Raw genomic sequence first — 19,694 nt, forward strand, 5'->3', positions numbered from 1 at the left:
AAAAAAAAAAAAAAAAAAAGAAAAAAGAAAGAAAGGAAGGAAAGAAGGAAAGAAAGAAAGAAAGAAAACAAATGTAATATCTTTGGCAACTAGATTCATGGTGGTGATCATTTTGTAACGTATAGAAAATACTGAATCACTACATTGTGTACCAGGAACTAATTATACTTCAAAAAAACTTATAGAAAAAGAGATCAGATTTCTGGTTACCAGAAGGCGTGGAGGAAGGGAGAATTGGATGAGGGTGGTCAAAAGGTATAAACTTCCAGTTATAAGATAAATAAGTACTAGGGATGTAATTTACAGCATGGTTAACACAGTTAACACTGCTGTATGTTACGTATGACAGATGTTTAGAGAGTAAACCCTGAGAGTTTCCATCACAAGGAAAAAATAATTTTCTTTTCTATCTATATGAGATGATGGATGTCACTAAATTCACTGTGGCAATCATCTCATGATGCATGTAAGTCAAATCATTACATTGTACACTTTAAGCATATAGCACTGTATGTCAACCATATCTCAATAAAACTGGAGAAAGAAATGGAAAAGTCAGAAAAAAAATCAGGAAGACGGCTAAATATGGGTACAAGTGGAATGAAAGTGAAGACATAGATTAAAGCTAGTGCCTAAAATAACTTTTCGCTTCTATATACATTTCTAGAAGTGGACTGAAAATTTGGTTCTGAGTTTCTTAGCAACCGGTATAAAAAAGAAAATTCTCTTTGTTGTATGAAGATCAAACCCACATGTATTTATGAACTGTAGGGTTAACTGTAGAGTGTGTCAGCTTTTCTAAGAGAGGTGAAAGAGTAGGCCTTTCATCAGAAATGTATTTCTACCACCCCTCTGTATTACCTTGTTCCTTACTTTGGGGGAAATCAAACATAAACCTAGGATTTGTACAAAGAAATAAAAAAAGTCGCCATATGCACCGGGTTAAGTAAGCATCCAGTGTTGTCACTGCAGCGGCTCCGGTCACTGCTCTGGTTGGGGTTCAATCCCTGGCCGGGGAATTTCCACATGCCTCGGGTGTGGCAAAAAAAAAAAAAGCTTCTATAATTTCAAGTACTTACTACAGTGGTCTGTCGTCTCTATCACTGTCTCTCTCTGTCTGTCTCTTATGCATATCATCAGATACTAATATCAGAGAAGTTATCTAAGAGTTTTATTTTCTGTCAGCTCTTTAGAGTTAGAAGGAATCTTTGATCAATGTAAAGTACATCTTTAAATTTTCTTTATATGTTCTTTCTGAAGATACTGCTAATGCCTTGGGGGATTTCAACAGTAAAAATGCTTCCAGTTTTCAATCGCAACTTTTATGGAATGTTGTGACTCCTTTTTCAGCTAATATAAAGCAGATTCCTGTCATAGCACTGAACAGCCTAGGCTTAAAATATTTCTAGGCTTTAAATATTATTTTTTAAACGGAGTATATTTCAGTTTTCTAAGTGAGAAATAGATTCCTTCCTATTCAATAAAATGCTGTGATAGCAATAATATTAATAACAGATACTGTACTTACCCAGATTTTTCTTGAAAATTTCTTCTACATAAACGAGGGGAAAAGCACGTACTTCAGTGCAGGAAACATCCTAATGTCTGTGTTTTCTTCTTCCTACTATGTCAGAGAAAAATTTTTTTTTTTCATTCGGTTTTTGTGAAAGTTTCTCCTCCGCTTCTATTTCAACCTGAGCTCTAAATGACTAAGAAACAGGATGTTTCTTAGTCATGGGTGTGCCGAAACTGGGAGGTGAGGAGAAGGAAGCTGCAGATTTGATTTCAGTTTCGTTTTCCTAGATATGAAGTGGCTTTTCTCTTTGAAAAAAAAATTTTTTTTTTTGTAAGCTATTACTTTTCTACCTTCTGGTCTGTTAGAATCCAAAAGTTTAAAATCTGTTCTTTTAAAGAGTTTTGGGGGCTGCGGAGAGCCCAGTTGCTTACCCCAAACAAACTTGGGATATTCTTAATGGATCCCTTGGGGAGCACCAGTTTCCACTGCTGTCCAGAGCCTGTGGAACTTGGGTAGGGAGGAGCTTACGTAGGCATTTCACCAGCATATCTGGGTGGATGATTAATCCACCCCTGTTTTCCTAAACTGCAAAGTAATGGCTTTCAGGGAAATCTGGAGCTCCCTAGAAATGCTAAAGGCCTCTGGGTAAGTTCTGCAGGGCAGACTAGGGTTGGGGGCCCCAGTGGCCACACTGCAGGGATTTATCTTTTCTTTTCCATGATTTTCTAATATCACGCTCAGGGAGGGGTAGAAAACTGGCTGAGTGAGAGTGACAAAAACAATTAGTATTTTAAAAACTAGTAGCATGGGAATTCCTGTCGTGGCGCAGTGGTTAACAAATCCGACTAGGAACCATGAGGTTGCGGGTTCGATCCCTGCCCTTGCTCAGTGGGTTAATGATCCGGCGTTGCCGTGAGCTGTGGTGTAGGTCGCAGACTCGGCTTAGATCCTGAGTTGCTGTGGCTCTGGCGTAGGCTGGCAGCTACAGCTCCGATTAGACCCCTAGCCTGGGAACCGTGGGAGCGGCCCAAGAAATGGCAAAAAGACAAAACAAACAAACAAACAAAACCTAGTAGCATGGATTCCCATTGGCGGTCAGTTGCCATTGGGTCACAGAGATCTGATGTTGTCTCTATGAGGATGCTGGTTCAATCCTTGGCTCAGTGGGTTAAGGATGCAGTGTTGCCTCAAGCTGCAGGTAGGGCAGGTAGGTTGCAGATGTGGCTCTGCGACCTAGAGGTAGGTCACAGATCTGCTGTGGCTGTGGCTATGGTGTATGCCTTAGCTGCAGCTCCAATTCAGCCCCTAGTAGCCTGGGCACTTCTATGTACCGCAGGTGAGGCCTTAAAAGAAAACAACGAAAAACCAACAACTAATAGCAGATACTAACATTTATTGTGTGTACTCAATCAGCTTTTGGTTTCCACATTCCACTGCTGATTCACACTGGCTTCATATGTTTTTTTAAACATTCATTAGGAACTTACTATGTACCAGGCATTGCTCTAACTGCTTTATATTAGCTTACTCTTCACAACAATTCTGTAAGGTAGGTGCTGTTATTGTTTCTGTCACACCGCTGAAGAAACTAAGGCACAGAGATGTTAAATAATATCTTTCTCTCCCCCACCCTCCCTTCTCTCTCTCCAATATATACCACTGTTCTGTATTAGAGAACAGAACCAATAGAACCCTGCGTAACACAAACACGTTATAATAATTAACTTCTCTGCTTTCCATACTCAGTTTTATTCCACTAGCTTATTTCATTGTTCAGATAGCCAGTGAGGCCAGGTTCCATATCTTCAGCATGAGCAACCCTTCTCTTTTATCCTGTGTCGCTTTCCTCAGGCTGCTTCTCTGACCACCCAGATGGTGCTTCTCCACTTCTTTATTTCACTATGGCTCCTTTAAGGAGGAGAATTTTAACCTAGTTGTCCCCTACCTTGAAATTTTAATACTACAGGTATACTGTATATCTGTGCTTTATACATTAAAAAAACAGCATCATATGTCCTTAGGGAATTGCAAATTAAAACAACAGTAAGATATTACTATATACCTATTAGAATGGCCAACATGGACACCACTAAAAACTGGTAGGGATGTGGAGAAACAGAAACTCTCATTTGTTTTTGCTGGGGGAATGCAGAATGATACAGTCACTTTGGAAGATAGTTTTGTGGTTTTCTACAAAACTAAACCTACTCTTACCATATGATCCTTCAATCACACTCCTTGGTATTTACCCAAAGGAGCTGAAAACTTATGTCCACAAAAAAACCTGTACACAGAAGCTCATAGCAGCTTTTTCCATAAATGCCTATGCTTGGAAGAAACCAGGATGTCCTTCAGTAGGTGAATGGATAAATAAACTGTGGTACATGTAGACACTAGAATCTTTGCTCAGTGCTGAAAGGACTTCAGTTGTCAAGCCATGAAAAGACATGGAGGAATCTTAAATGCATATTACTGAATGAAAGAAGTTAATCTGAAATGGCTACTTACTATATGCTTGGAACCATATGACATTCCGGAAAAGGCAAAACTTTGGAGACAGCAAAAGGATCAGTGGTTGCCAGCAGTTGGCGGGGGGAAGGGAGAGGTGAATTGGTAGAGCACTGAGTATTTTTAAGGCAATGAAATTATTCCATATGAAACCATAATGGTGGCTATATGTCATTATATGTCTATTTGCCAAACCCAAAGAATACATACCAAGTGTGAATCAGAATGTAATAATGGACTTTGGGTGATGATGTGTTAATGGAGGTTCACTGATTGTAACAAATGTACTACTCTGATGAGGGATGTTCATAGAGCAGGAGATCGTGTATATGTGGGGGCAGAAGATATGGGAAATCTCTGTACCTTTCTCTCAATTTTGCTATGAACCTAAAACTGCTCTTTGAAAAAGTCTAATTTAAAGAAAAGTCCTTTTTTTTTTTTTTTTTCCTCTGAAGAGCCAATTTTTACTTCCTTGGAGGTGATAGCTCCCTGATTGAGACTGCATAATCTAGACTTGCATATATTGTTTGCCTAGATTCCTTATTACTTCATTTACCCCACTGGTTCACTCCTGCCATTGCATACTTCCTGGGCCAATTATTTCCTGAAACTGTCTTGTAGAAAACGAAAACTAGTTATGCCTTACCACCTGAGGGGATGGGTGCTGCTGGCGAACTCAGATGTTGTCCAGCAACCTCTCTCTTACCTTCCTATAGAATCTCCATTAGGTCTTCACCCATCAGCCCTCTCCTGCTTTGAGTAAGCCTCTGAAGAACCCTGGGATGTGGGTTGCCTCACTAGAGAACATGCTCTGTGTTTGAAAGGAAGTTCCTTCCTCTTCTTCTTTCCAAGCTGTCTTTTAAGCTTTTTGTTGGAGTGAGGTTTTATTATCATTTAAAAGTTATTTCAATAATCCAAAGAGTGTGGACCGCTTTCTTAAGAGGATAGTGTTTAAAGTTAAGCTCCTTGAATACCATCTGATCAATGTTTCTTTTTTAACTCATTTGAGGTCTTTATTCTCTAATAAAATTATTATAATGAGACAAAAAAAAAGGCAATAAGTAAATAAATAAATGGAGTTTCTGTCCTGGCTCAGTGGTTAACCAATCCAAGATCTACGAGGACGTGGGTTCGATCTCTGGCCTTGCTCAGTGGGTTAAGGATCCAGTGTTACCATGAGCTGTGGTGTAGGTCACAGATGTGGCTCAGATCTAGCATTGCTGTGGCTGTGGTGTAGGCTAGCAGCTGTAGCTCCAATTCGACCCCTAGCCTGGAAACCTCTATATACCTCAGGTGCAGCCCTAAAAAGACAAAAATAAAATAAATAAATAAATAAAATTATTATAATGTAGCAAGCCCAGAAACTTTTGTCATAACCTAGAAAGGCTCTGCATAGTATCTCATGCTTTTGTTCTTTTCTCTTATTTTTTAAATAAAATTTCTCTTAGGAATAGAACTACCAAAAGTTTTATACTTCATTATGTTCCTCTTTCTCTCAAAGGAAGTTTTGCCATGTTATAAATACCAGGAAGCCTCTTAGTCCATAAGACAGGGTTTTTTTGCAAGAGTCCTGAGCACATTTCCCTTGTTGTTATTGATTCAGGGTAATTAGGACCAAGACTCTTTTTTTGGACATTATTCTTTGTTTTTTAATATTTTTCTAAATAAAAAACTAGTATGTGCTCAATTAAAAAATCAGAAGCAGCTAGAAAAAAGAAAAACAAGACCTACATGAATTTTATCCCCCATTCACAATTGCTAATATTTTTGGTATATAATCTCCCAGTCTTTTATGAACAGATAAATATTTGCCCAACAATAGATGCATGTGCCTTCTAATATTTTGTTCTTCTACCTAACAAAATAAGCTTCTGTTTCCTCAGATCATTAAAGACTTCTATAACACAATTTCTTTGGAAAAATTTAAATATAAACAAAGTAAACAGAACAGCATAATGAACCCCCTTGTATTCCTCACCCAGCCTCAATGCTATTAACTTTCTGCTATTCTCTCTTTTTTACATTCTGCTACTCCTGTTTTAGCTATACATGCCCTGAGGCAAACCTGGAAGAATGCACGTACATTAAATGTAAAATTTTGACAAACCACCTCAATCTAGACATAGAACATTTCTGTTACCTCATACCCCTTCTCAGTCACACCTAACTCTCTCCAGAGGAAAGCACTCTTCTAACTTTTTTTTTCACCATAGATTAGTTTTACCTGATCCAAGCATTCTTTTACATGGACTCATATGGACTCATATAGTATATATTCTTCTGTGACTGGCTTCTCTTAGTCAACCTAATGTCACTGAGATTGGTCTGTGTTGCACGTAGCCATAGTTTTGTTCACTTTTATTGCGGAAAAGAAATGCATTTCATTAATATACCACACTTTGTTTATCCAATTTCCTTTAAATAGGCATCTGAGTTATTTCCTTTTTGGCAGTCATGCAGAAAGCTGTGACTATTTTTTACAAGTCTTGTGCAGACATATATCTTCATTTCTCTTAGGTAAATAACCTTGGCACGGAATTGCTGAAACAAATAGGTGAGTGTTTATAAGAAACTGTCAAGGGAGTTCCCTGGTGGCCTAGCAGTTAAGGATTTGACATTGTCACTTCTACGGCTCAGGTTCGGTCCCTGGCCTGGGAAATTCTGCCTGCTACTGGCAAGCATCCCCTCCCCAACTCCTCCAAAATGCCTTTATTCATATTCATACCAGAAGCAACACTCTTTAAGGCATGGTGAGTTTTTGTGTCCGGCCACTCTATAAATCGAAGTGAAATAAGGAACTGGTAATCTCACTTTGAAAGTTCAGGAATAAATAAATATGATACTTAGTACAGTATCAGTCAGTAACAAGAGTCTGAGGCTACTAGACATCACAATTTTACCCCACTACATCTGGAGTAACAGGTGTTTTAGTTTAACTGACACCCATAATACCTGGCCTGATGTTAGAACTGTCTAATATGTTCTCACCAACTTAGGAGTGGTCAGATGTGACTCCTATTAGTGAGTGTTTGTATTTTTACAATAGCTGTAATGAATGTCATTTCAAAACTCCCAAAATGAGCCAGCAAAATGAATCTGCTTTATACATATTGTGCACACAGATGGAAATTTAATACAACTGATTAAATTTCTCCTTATTCTATTTTCCAATATTAGCAAAACTCCCAATACTCCCTCCAAACACATGACTATATGAACAAAGAGAAATTTAAACTTAATAGTAAGATTGGTATCACTCTGAAGTGATAACTGGTATATTAGTTTGGAAATACCTATGATAGGAAATACACACCCAGTGTAGGATTTTTAAATCATTTGTGGAGACTTTCTTTTTTTTTGCTTTTTAGGGCCACAGGTGCAGCACATGGAGATTCCCAGGGTAGGGGTTAAATCAGAGCTTCGGCTGCTGGCCTACACCACAGCCACAGCAACACTGGATCTGAGCCTTGACTGTGCCCTACACCACAGCTCACAGCAACAGCGGATCCTTAACTCAGTAAGTGAGGCCAAGGATTGAACCCGCATTGTCATGGTACTATTTGGGTTTGTTTCCACTGAGTCATGACAGGAACTCAGTAAAGTGACATTATGTGGGTCACATTTGGATACTGTGTCCTACTAGGCAGCTCTTGCGTCTTCGAACACAATGGATATCTTTTAAATAATAGCAGACCACATGGATATTTCCTACTAACTCAAATTATTACTAATTTTTCTTTCTAGATGCACCTATAAATTGTATGCCATGGCTCATTTGAATGCTACTTTCCATTTTTTCTAAGATGGTAAAAACAGGTTGAATCTTCCTATGGCTATTTATAGCCAATACACAGTTAGTCTTCTGGACACAGGAGGTTCTCTGAAGAGCTAATTCCACTCAGAACTTGGCTTATGCCCTTATGAGCATTAGATACAACACTGCCATCTCTCCACCCTAGAAGGCCTAATTTTCCCACAGGGATTAGGCATATTTGGACAACAGAGTCTTAATACTATAGAATGTCAAAAAAAAAAAAAAAAAAAAAAAGGTTAGTTAGACTCAGAACATACAGCTATGTTTCATTTACCCAAGGGTTACTCAGCTTTAAGCAGAGACTTTGACTTTTCTTTAAAAAACTTTTCCCTCTTATTACATGTCTGTTTTTTAAGAGTCTTTTCGGAAACTTTAAGTACTCTTCATATGATTTAAAAATCCTACACTGGGTGTGTATTTCCTATCATAGGTATTTCCAAACTAATATACCAGTTATCACTTCAGAGTGATACCAATCTTACTGTTAAGTTTAAATTTCTCTTTGTTCATATAGTCATGTGTTTGGAGGGAGTATTGGGAGTTTTGCTAATATTGGAAAACAGAATGATTGTTCCCTAAAGGATCTGCTGATCCAAAGGGTCCGTATTTATCCATCCCTCAGGGGATACTGTAATGTGGCTTCATAGTGCTCAGTAGAAGCCAACGATGTTTAAAGTTATCTGGCTCTTAGATCATTTATGTATATTTGGTGTTCAGGAATGCTATTTATTTTCTCAAGTAAAAATGAAAACAATAAAACATTTCAAATTGTTGGAGGAAACCTTCTGGAGTATAATTTTTTTTTCAGTTTATACTTAACTTGGGCATACTTAGGTTTCCAACTACTGGGGAAATACTATTTTTATTTAAAAATCATATAAACTGATATACTGCAACATATGTACATGTGAAGATGAGTATTGGAAAAGGGGTAAACAATACAGTTTGAGAAAACTAAGGTTATGTGTTTAAGAGAAGGGGCTTGAATTGGTGGATCAGTGAAATTTCCTTAACCAAAGACTGAAATGAAGCTGTAAAGCTACTATTTATTTAAATTCAAGAAGGCCTTGGCAAACTTGGTAAAGCACACCCATCTTAGATCAATAAAGCAATGTTGATTTAGTGCTTCATAAATTGCCTCTCATGACTGAATAAACAAAATATGGTATATCCATACAATGGAATTTTATTTGACAGTAAAAGGAAATGAAGTCATGATTCATACAGCATGGATGAACCTGAAAATGTTATGCAAAGTGAAAGAAGCCATTTCCAAATGAACACATATTGTGTGATTTCATTTCTATGGAATGTCCAGAATAGGCAATTCCCTAGAGACAGCAGACGAGTTTCAGAGGCTGGGGGAAGTGGTAAATGGTGACCGACTGCTAATGGGTATAGGTTTCTTTGGGGGTGATGAGAATGTTCTAAAATTGATTGTGCTGATGTTTACACAGCTCTGTGGATATATCAAAAACCTACTGAATTGTATACTTTAAAAGAGATAATTTTATGGTATGTGAATTATCTCAATAAACTGTCTTCTAATAAGAGCCAAGTGCCAGTTATGTATAATGTATGCTACTTAATTTAATCCTCATCAGGTATTTGCCAACCAAGTTTATCTTCATCTTACAAACGAGGGAACAGGGTTCTAACTTACCTGTGGATACTCACTCCATGGATGAGTTAGGCTTGCGTTGTAAGCCTATTTTCTAAGTATAAGCTTTTCCCATTGGCTGTCTTGGTTCACCCTGTTTCCAGGGTTTTCTACTACAGGTCTTCAGTGAGCAGGACTCATGGGGCCTCACCATCTCTTCCTACGCCTTCCCCCGCTCCCCATCGGAGAAGGCGGCATGTGGAAGTTCCAGGCCCAGGGATCCAACCTGCCCCACAGCAGTCACTTGAGCAGCTGCAGTGACAACTCTGGATCCTTAACCCGCTGCACCACAAGGGAACTCCACCCTCTGCTGTTTTAACTGCTTTGGCTGTTCCGCAAACAGATTCTCCTCAGGAGATGCTCATATTCTCCACAGACTTGCTCTGCCAAGGTCTGAGGCAATATCTTAGCCAGAGTCTTCTCTCAGTAACCTACCCACTTGCTCCTCGGGGACCTCAGACTATAAAAAAAAAGCTCTAGATTTTCTCTCCTGTTTGAGACAGTGATCACAGCAATTGCCGCGAGTCTGGCACTCCAAAAGCAGGTGAAGGATTTCCTGCCTGTTGGCTACTACACGCCCAGAGACATCGTGCGTCTCCGCGCGCATGCATGCGCGTGTGTCGCCTGGGAGACTAGTTCCCCTTGCATCCTCATTTGTCCTTTGAATCCTTCCAGGGATTCTATCCAGGGAGATTCTATCCAGGGAGATTAAAAGCACACTTGTCAAACAGGGCCAGTGACATCTGACTTCCCCAATTCTGTATTTTTATCTCTACCATATTTCAGAGGTTTCCCCATTGTTCAAGGTTGAAGACCCTTTATAAATTTCTCAGCCGCTCATTCCTGTGATGGCAGGTGAGAAGATACATAATGATTTCAAGGTACTATATATTTGGTAATATTTTCACATGGATTTTGCACTCTGTCAGTTATACCAGGAATTCCTGTTGTGGCGCAGCAGGAACAAATCCTACTAGGAACCATGAGGTTGCAGGTTCAGTCCCTGGCCTCGCTCAGTGAATTAAGGATCCAGAGTTGCTGTGAACTGTGGTGTAGGTTACAGACGCTGCTTGGATCTGGTGTTGCTGTGGCTGTGGTGTAGGCCAGCAGCTACAGCTCCAATTAGACCCCTAGCCTGGGAACCTACATAGGCCACAAGTGTGGCCCTAAAAAAGCAAAAAAAAAAAAAAAAAAAAAAAAAAAAAAAAAAAATTATACCAGCATCTTATATGGCCTGTGATCCACATTTAGTTGGGGCTATATGTTTAATTCAAGATGAAAATGTTTTGGGCAAGAGGTTTTAATAATGTTTTAACATAACTCCTTGGCTCATTGGTTTTCTACCTTTTTCTCAGTGATGGTTTGTTAATATTTATACAGAACTTTAATATATGTCACTGTTCTGAGGCTTACAAAGCCTTTCATGAATATTATCTGATCAGATTTATGTTCTGGAGCATTGGCATATTTTTTAAAAATTTTATTATTTATTTATTTATCTCCATCCCCATCTCTAGGAGGCTAGGCCTTAGCAGCCTGCAGTTATCCATGCTTCCAGGAAAAGATGCTTTCAGTCCTGGCTGCAGTCCAGTAGGCTTATGCCCTGCTCCGATGTTCTTTGGGACTGAAAGTACAGATCTAGCCAGTTTCATTTTCTGGAGGTATGTTTAACTACATTAAAATTATGTAATTGTTCCCATGGTCTCTGTAACAAGCTAATTGTGACGAAAAGACTTAAATGTTGATTAAACTTTGGAGAGTTTCACCATCTAGTAACTACATGTAAATTTTTGATATCATCTTGAGTTACATAGGACAGAATTTGCATAACTGCACATGACCATAATTTTCTACACAGTTTGGTTCACTTTAACTCCTGGTCTTTTAATAAACATTAGGAATTCTAGCCTCATCTCCAGAGCTTTCCATCACCAGAAACACTCTGCACCTTGCTTGCTGGAAGATTTTTCATATGTTTATGAAAGCAGTGAATTTTCTCATTCCTTTTAGAATCATTTTGTTAGAAATGGCTTACATACACTTGAAAGTACATTCATATTCATTTCCAAAGTTCCACTTTAGTTTTTAGATTTTTTTTTTTTCTTTTTGGTCATGACAGTGGCTTGTAGAAGTTCCTGGGCCAGGGATCAACCCCCAGCACCACAGCAGCGACCGTAGCCACAGCAGTGGCAACACCAGATGCTTACCCCACTGAGCCACCAAGAAACTCCTAGAATTCATTTTTAAAGATAGCTTGTAAGGAAAATTGATGAAACAGTTGATGAAATGTAACTAATGATTAAAAACTTACCAGGACTTTTCTGAAAACTTCTGCTTTTCATAGCAGCAACTTGAAATAGGTCTTCAAGAGGTTCTTTGATATCAAGCTGTTAGATTAGTTGCTTTTTCTTGTGAATTTGCAAGTCACATCCTGGAAATCATCTATAAGGAAGTAGAAATGTGAGAGAACAAACCTCATCATTTCCTAGTTTTGCCTGAGGATGTATTTGGTGAGAATCTATTACATAAAAAAGTATTGCAGCAAAATTAAAATGCAGTTGATTGATTTGCTTAAAAACTGTTATGGAACAGATTTTCCCCATAACTTTCTACTATCAAAATTTTCAAACATAGATTTGAACGAATAGTGAAAGGAACATCCTTCAGCCAGATGGTATCTCTTTCTATATTTAAATACTTTTAATGAAATAAATTAGCATTCAAAATATGTTGCAGGCATGCTTTCTTTTTCTTTTCTCCCACATTCCACGTTCACTGGAACCCTATAGATTGTCTCTTCAAAAGATGTCCAGCACCTGATTACCACCCCTCCATCCCCGATGCAAGTCCTCATCATCTCTCTTCTGAATTATAGGAGTGGTTCCCTCACAAGTTTCCCTCTTGCTGTTAGCCCTTTGGGGACTGCTCACTGCCACTCATCTTACTTTTATTCTCCTTTCTCTAAATATGCACAGCTCCCTGGCTTCCTTGCTGCTCCTCACAGGAGCAAGTGCTTCCAGCAGAACACTTGTTTCCTTTCCCTGGAATGTCCATGGACACTTGCAGGGTTCAGTAATGCTTTGCAACTAGTTATACTTTATCAGTGTTAAGAGCATATGCATATATATTGTTGGACATAAAGATCAAAATGACTCATGTGGGACAGATTTTGAGAATGCCCTGACATAACTCTTGGCTTCTAGGGCCTCTCATCTTCCTGTTTTGAAATAATCATGAACACAAATCTTAGTAGTAGTAGTGACATGAATTATTATCAAAGGAACTACAGGGTGCCATTCTCAAGTGACTATTCCAGTTTTCTCCCTTGAGGTATTAAACAAGAAGTACCAAATATTCAGGGCCTTAGGGACAAGTACTAGTGCCCATTCACACTCATCTCAGTCCTCAGTAGCACACCCATGCACTGAGGAGTTGTTCTGCTCCCAGGACTCAGAGCTAATAGTGGGAGAGAGACAATTCAGTATTCTGGCTCTTCCCAGGAAGGCTATACACATGCTCCTCTGATGATCTGAAGAACTGAAACCACATGCAAGTCAAGTTAAGTTTCATTTTCCTAAGGATAAGCTCTCATTTCAGATTGCTGTATAAGATGGATTTGAAGCAAACACATAAAAATAGCTTCTGGAGGATATTATCTTCGATTAAATGTGAAGCTTCTAATAACATCTTAAGTTTGGAAGACAGAATTTTGCATAATTGCACACGACCATAGCTTCCTTTATAATCTTTTATGCTTAACTTCCTAAACTTCTTTGCATTGTTTCTTTATCATTTTCCTCACTGCCTCACTGGACCAGAAACACTCTCACCACTTTAAATATACTGTCTGTTTCTTTTTAGAAGAGCATTTACAAAGTTAGCCTCAGTTAGATATACTGATATGTATTTAATCCATCAACATTTCTAATTACTTTCAATATTTTAAAAAGTAACAGTTTACATAAAAACATATTTTATCATAAAAAAGTATTGCTGGAGTTTATGAAAATAGCTGTCTTGTCATAAGCACAAAAAATAAAAGCATAATGATTAAGAAACTTACAAGGATTTTTCTGAAAACTTCATCTTTCTACATCAGAAATTTGAGATGGTTGATTTTTAATCTTTGCTTTCTCATTCGTCTCCTAATGGGTAGGAGAGGTATGATTGTAAAGATCTTTTTAAAAAAACTAAGCCTTTAAGTTGTGAAGTTTACCGGTCTCCCGATGCCTTGAGCCTGTGCATAAGCAGAATGAGGAAGTAGAGATGCAGTTTCAGTTTTGCTTCAGAACATATTTATCTGGGTTTGTAAAATATTAAATATTTGATAATATATGTAAATATTTTAATGATTGTAAAATATTAAAAGATTAAGATCACAGAAAACTACCAATAAAGTTGAACCAGTGCTGAGAAACTACAGAAACAGTTTCCCCAAACAGAAATCTATGTCATAAGAGTTAAGAAGTTGAGATGAAAAAAACACCTACTAAAAAATACCAGTGATCCAAGTGCCTGTTATCAACTGAATTGTGCTCCCCCAAATTTATATGTTGAAGCCCTCACCCTCCATATCTCAGAATATGGCTGCATTTGGAGATAAGGTCTTTAAAAGGTTAATTATGTTAAGATGAGGTCACAAGGTGGGCACTGATCCAATATGACGGATGTTCTTGTAAGAAGAGATGGGTGTGCACACACACGCACGTGCATATACAGAGACAACCATGCGAAGACACAAGGAGAAGACAGACATCTGTAAGTCAAGGAAAGAGACCTTAGAGTAAACCAACTCTGCCAAATCCTTGATCTTGGTCTTTTAGCCTCCAGAACTGTGAGCAAATAAATTTCTGATTTTTTTAAGCCTTTGGTGCTTTGTTATGGCAGCCCCAGAAAACTAATACTACTATGTGCTGGGTCATTATTTGTTTCATTATTTTTTGAAAATCGAAACAATATTTTTTTCATTATGAATATAATTAAAGTTCATTTTCAAACTTAAGAGATACAGAATATAGAAAGAGGGGGGACACCGTATTATACAATTGCGATCTCCATTTTTCATTGTATTTCTCCTATTCACACATTTAAAAAATATAAATTTAATGTTTGAGAAATAGTACCAAGCCCTGAAACACATAACTTCAAATAGGTAATGTGTACTGCCCAGTAAATGCTGAATCATATTTTATTTCTTGAATTAATATAATATAAACATCAAAATTCAGGACCGCTAGAATATGCCAACTTTTGTTTGGGGGTTATGTGCAGTTTTTATTGTGTTAATTTGTTTGCTTGTTTTTTTAAAGAAACTGAAACTACTACACCTGCTAATGGAAGAAAATACTTTGTTTTTTTCTGAAGTTCTGAAATTTTTCAGTCATATCATGGTTCATAGATTACAAAGAATAATGCTAGTTAAATGCCAATAAACTATTTTTACTCTTTTTATATGAAATGTACAGTTTTCAAGGGGTGATGGTGACAGAGGTGCTTCTTACTACCTTATGTAAAACCCTTGAACATTCTCATCAACATTGCATCATCTGTTTAATATTCCCAGTATATTTCCTCAAAGTCTGTTTATGTAAAATTGTACAGAATGACATAATTAGTAAGTGATAAAATCTGAATCACACACACACGATCTTGGTTAGCTTGTTAAGAAACAAAATTCTCTAAGAATGTTCTGAACATTATTTTCATTGTTAAATGAAGATGATTTTTATAGTTGTTTGAAGTGCTGTAATATGTCTGATAATCACAGCTGTTTCACCAAAGTGGATGTCTGTTCTAAAATCCAAATGAGGTTTGAGTTTTCAGAATGTGCATGCTTCTCTGTTCTACAATATTCTAAAGATGAACAAGCCACCCTAGTAAGACTCTTGCTATAGTTTTTGTTAAACTCAGCGTTATTTTCACGGAGTCTTTTGCTCCTTATTATACTTAGTCTCCCTCTCTCAATAAGCATAGTTTTCAAGATTCTCCACTTCCTACCCCCTGACAATTTTGACCTCCATCACTCTCACCTGATGACATCCCTTTCTACCTAATGGACAAAATTGAAGGCATCAGATGAGCTTTCTCACATGCTCCATTCTCCAGATCCTTTGACTCACCTGTACCCCTACATTCCTCTCCTATTTGTACCTAATAGAGCAGATCTCGGCCGAGACTCAGCATTAACATCATCTGGGCAGTTTTCAAAAACCAGATGACGCCCAGGACTGCTACTGAGCAATCCTATATTTCTAGGGATAAGGGCCAAATATCAGCAAATTTAAAAAAACTGCCAAAGCTGATCTAAAATATAGACAGAGCAAGAATGTCTGGAATAAAATGAGTGAATTCTTCCTCTTCCCCTTTCTTTCCCTTACCTTCTTTTTATTTCTCTTCCATTTGCGAGCAATTCAGTCCTAAAAATAATTACATGTGCAGAGAACTGTAGGCATCTGCGGTGGGAGCATGAGAAAGTCAAAGTGGCCCAGAGTGGGAAGTCAGAGCCCAGTAAGGTGGCCTTTGGAAGGGACGACCTGGGGTGGAAAGTCAGAACCTACTCAGTGTGAGGGGAGTATCTGCCTGTAGAGTGACCCAGTGTTGGGAAGCAGGGCCTGAGGAGGTGAGGAGGATGTGCAGGGGCAACCTGGTGTGGGTGTCAGAACCTAAGCACAGCGAGCATGGAGTCTAGATGGGGGGCTTACCTGGTTTGGGATATCAGAGCAGAACAAGAAAGTGTTCTTTTTGGAAAGTATCCCAAAACTAAGAGTGTCAAAGCAAAAATTGCATTGAGAAAAGTTAAACAGGCAAGGAAGACTTTATTTGAGACTATGATAACAGGAGGGGGAGAGAGACTGAACTCAACTTTGTTCTGCTGAAGCCAAACATGGGAAGGTTTTTAAGCTCTGAGATAAACTAGGAGGAAAGAACTGGAGTACTAAGGGGGTAGGTTGGTCAATGGGATGTGTGAAGCACCTCTGGTTGCTCCTTGGTTTGCAGATGTTTTTCTCTGTGCTTAGGCCACCCCAGTTTGCTAGTTAAGGTCCAAGTCAGGTTCCACCCTGCCACAGATAATGGAAGACAGAAGTGCTATCTCCTTTGATGTTTACATTTCAAAGACTTGGTGCTTGAGAAAGACAGTCCTAGGTTATAAAACTGACAACAGGCTGGGAGAATATTTGCATACATTTTGAAGGGGCAGAGAAAGAATTTGCAATTACAAATTTCCTGGAGTAAATGCTCTAAGAAAAGGGAGGCCTTTGGTCAGGGGCTTATAATCAAAAAGAAGCATGTCCAAAGTTTAGTCAAGTTTAGGGGATCATTAAAGGTATTTTGATCAAGAGTCAGAACTGAGTGGAGAGAGGAGGGTGGCTGTGTCGGGCAGGGGATGGCAGCATTGACACAGAAGACTGATTACACAGAATTGCTAGAATAAGGAAATATATAAGGAAATGAAAGCCAGATTTCTCACTGTTGGTTACAGATATGAGGAGGAAATAACTTGTGATGTGGAAATACAATTGGAGGTATCTGTGTGAACTCATGGTTTCCAATATATTTAGATACAGAAATAAATAAAACCGTGAATGTATTGTCTAGGCTTGTTCACTGAGAGGGAGGAGAGACATCCCAATAGCAATGAACACAACAGATAGGGCTGGAGTAGACACAGGTATTTTTAGAAGGACCACAGATAATGAGGAAAACTTAGAGAAGATTGGGAGATTGATGTAAGTAAATGAATTGCTCAAAACAGCCATCAGAACAAGGCAGGTTTGCTTCCTTAGTGGAACCTTGAGAATTGCCTCAGGTCGTTGGTTGGGGGATGGGACGAGGCCTGCGTTCATATTCAGACCAAGGGCAGGAGTGTGAGGACCACCCTTCTGCGGATTTGAATACACACCTTACTGGATACTAAGGAAGAACTACTACTCCCAGAAGGGAAGAGGCCTTTCCAACCCTTACTCCCCTTGGATGATAAAACTGTACCCAATGAATCCTCAGGGCAGAGCTTCTGTGCCTGCCCGCTTGCATCTCTCATAGGCGTCCTATCCTAATGAATATATTTCTTGCCTATCACCTTGTCTCTCGCTGAATTCCTTATGCATGGAGACATGAAGAACCTGAACCTTAGTGAGTCCAGACACAGGGTGAGTGATTCTAATTTAAAACATTGGGTTTAAGTCCCAATCTGGGTTTAGGCTGGGTTTGAGTCCTGGTACATGGGTTCAAGCCCCAATCTGTGTTCTGGCTAGGTTCAGGCCATTGGTGCTGTCAGTTTCCCAACTAGCACACAGATCTTGGCTTCTAAATGCCACTTTTCTCTATAAAGAACTAGAACACCTTGGAAAGATGCCTGATTCCATGAGCTTGGATCATCTTTTGTCCAGAAAGCAAGGAGGGATCAAGAAAGATAGGGATGACATCAAAATGTCTATTTGACTTGAACAGGTACCTACTGGTCAAATCTAGGACAATTGGAACATCAAAATAAATAGTGTAGTAACAGATTATCCACTGAATTATCAGTTAATTCACTGAATGATATGGAACATCATGAGTCGATACAGATATAAATAAGTGAATGAATAAATGGAAAGTTTGGTGAGAAATAATATATTTACAATGTTTCAAATTACTTCCCCATCAAATACTTACTGATGACAAAGGGGGAAAGACTTAACTTTATAGTGGTGAAGCCCAGCCTGCATGCCTTTTTTCAGTGCTATTTTCAATTAGCACTGGGGAACAACATCAGTGTGGGACAAATGAGAATCATGTACCAACTAATAGGATGCAATGAGTACATAGCATCACTTCTGTGATATTCCTGCCAAGATGCACAGCTTAAATCTAATATTCTTGGACCATCATCTAAACCTAAATTGAAGAATGTTCTACAAAATAACTGGCCTGTCCTCTTAAAAAGTGTCAAGGTCATAAATATGGAAAGGTTAAGGAAATATTTCAGACTGGAGGAGATTAAATGCAACATGCACTTCCAAACTGGGTCTCTTTGTTGTAAAAGACATTATAGGTACAATTTTTGAAACTTGAACGAAGAGCAAAGATTAGACAAAAGTAATCAAATTAATACCTAAGTTAACATCAGTGTCCATTCTAAGTTAACCACCTGAATTTGGATGGTTGTGTTGTGTTTCCTTGTGCTGTGGCTAGAATTTCCATGTTTGTTAAAATACATAGTAAAGTATTATGGGATAATTTGATATCTTAAACTGATCATTAAAAAGTTTTTTCCTTACACTTCCTATCAATCTGTAAGTTTGTGTTTGGTGGATTACAAGTTTGTGATTATTAAAAATAAAAAAGGATTCAGGAGTTCCCACTGTGGCTCAGTTGTTAACGAATCTGACTAGGAACCATGGGGTTGTGGGTTTGATCCCTGGCCTTGCTCAGTGGGTTAAGGATCTGGCGGCATTGCCGTGAGCTGTGGTGTAGGTCACAGGTGTGGCTTGGATCTGGTGTTGCTATGGCTCTGGTGTAGGCCGGCAGCTATAGCTCCGATGAGACCCCTAGCCTGGGAACCTCCATATGCCATAGGAGTGGCCCTAGAAAAGACAAAAAAAAAAAAAAAAGGATTCATACAATTACCACCTATAAAATAACATTCCTAATCCCCAATAAAAGAAGTAACCTGAAGTTCATCTTCTCCTTCACTCTTAGAGTCTTAACTCCAAATTAAAATTTCCCAGTTTAAATGGCATTCTTCCCATCAGTATGCAAATAGGTTTAGAATTCCTCAGTTTTCTTTGGAGATTTTAATACCTGTAAAAATACCGGTAAACAATATACTGCTTAGTATTGTTTACTGGAACTGTATTATATGTATTCATGCACTCAGCATTGTTCCTGAGATTCATCCATATTGAGGTTAACTGTACTTATTTTTTTTCATTGCTATTTAATATTTTATCATGTGATTCTGCCATATCTGGCTTATCCATGCTTCTGTTGATGAATCTTAGGGTGGCATAATGCAGTTTTGAATACTGTTGTGCATGTCTCTGATGCATATGAATAAGAGTTGTTCTAGAAAATATTTCCTGTAGGGGAATTCTGATTGATGCACATGATCAACATTCATAAATAATGTTAAAGGGTTTCCCAAAGTTGCACCTGTTTATGTTCCCGTTAGTAACGGATCAAGAGTTTTCCTTATTTTACATTCTTGCTAACCC

At 38.4% G+C, this 19,694-nt stretch overlaps 1 protein-coding gene across 4 annotated transcripts in view; it reads right to left on the minus strand.

Moving 5' to 3' along the window:
• LOC100519098 (sterile alpha motif domain-containing protein 9) overlaps nt 1-19,694 on the minus strand; it is a 47,409-nt gene that overhangs the window by 20,419 nt on the left and 7,296 nt on the right. Inside the window, exons 3-5 of one of the 4 annotated variants that reach the window (XM_084977008.1) lie at nt 13,562-13,735; nt 11,810-11,940; nt 1,529-1,624 (exon numbers count right to left, since the gene is read on the minus strand). The gene's annotated coding sequence lies outside the window, so the exon portion shown is untranslated. Of the gene's footprint in view, nt 1-938; nt 1,032-1,528; nt 1,625-1,947; nt 2,001-11,809; nt 11,941-13,561; nt 13,753-19,694 lie in introns of those variants that run through there. The other 3 variants (XM_005667605.4, XM_005667606.4, XM_021102383.2) reach the window with 3 other exon arrangements.

This window comes from Sus scrofa, chromosome 9 (assembly GCF_054392235.1).
Source record: "Sus scrofa isolate SSC_HxYL_T2T_F1_AM1 chromosome 9, Sscrofa_HxYL_maternal_Yorkshire_Landrace_v2.0, whole genome shotgun sequence".
NCBI classification, from domain to species: Eukaryota; Metazoa; Chordata; class Mammalia; order Artiodactyla; family Suidae; genus Sus; species Sus scrofa.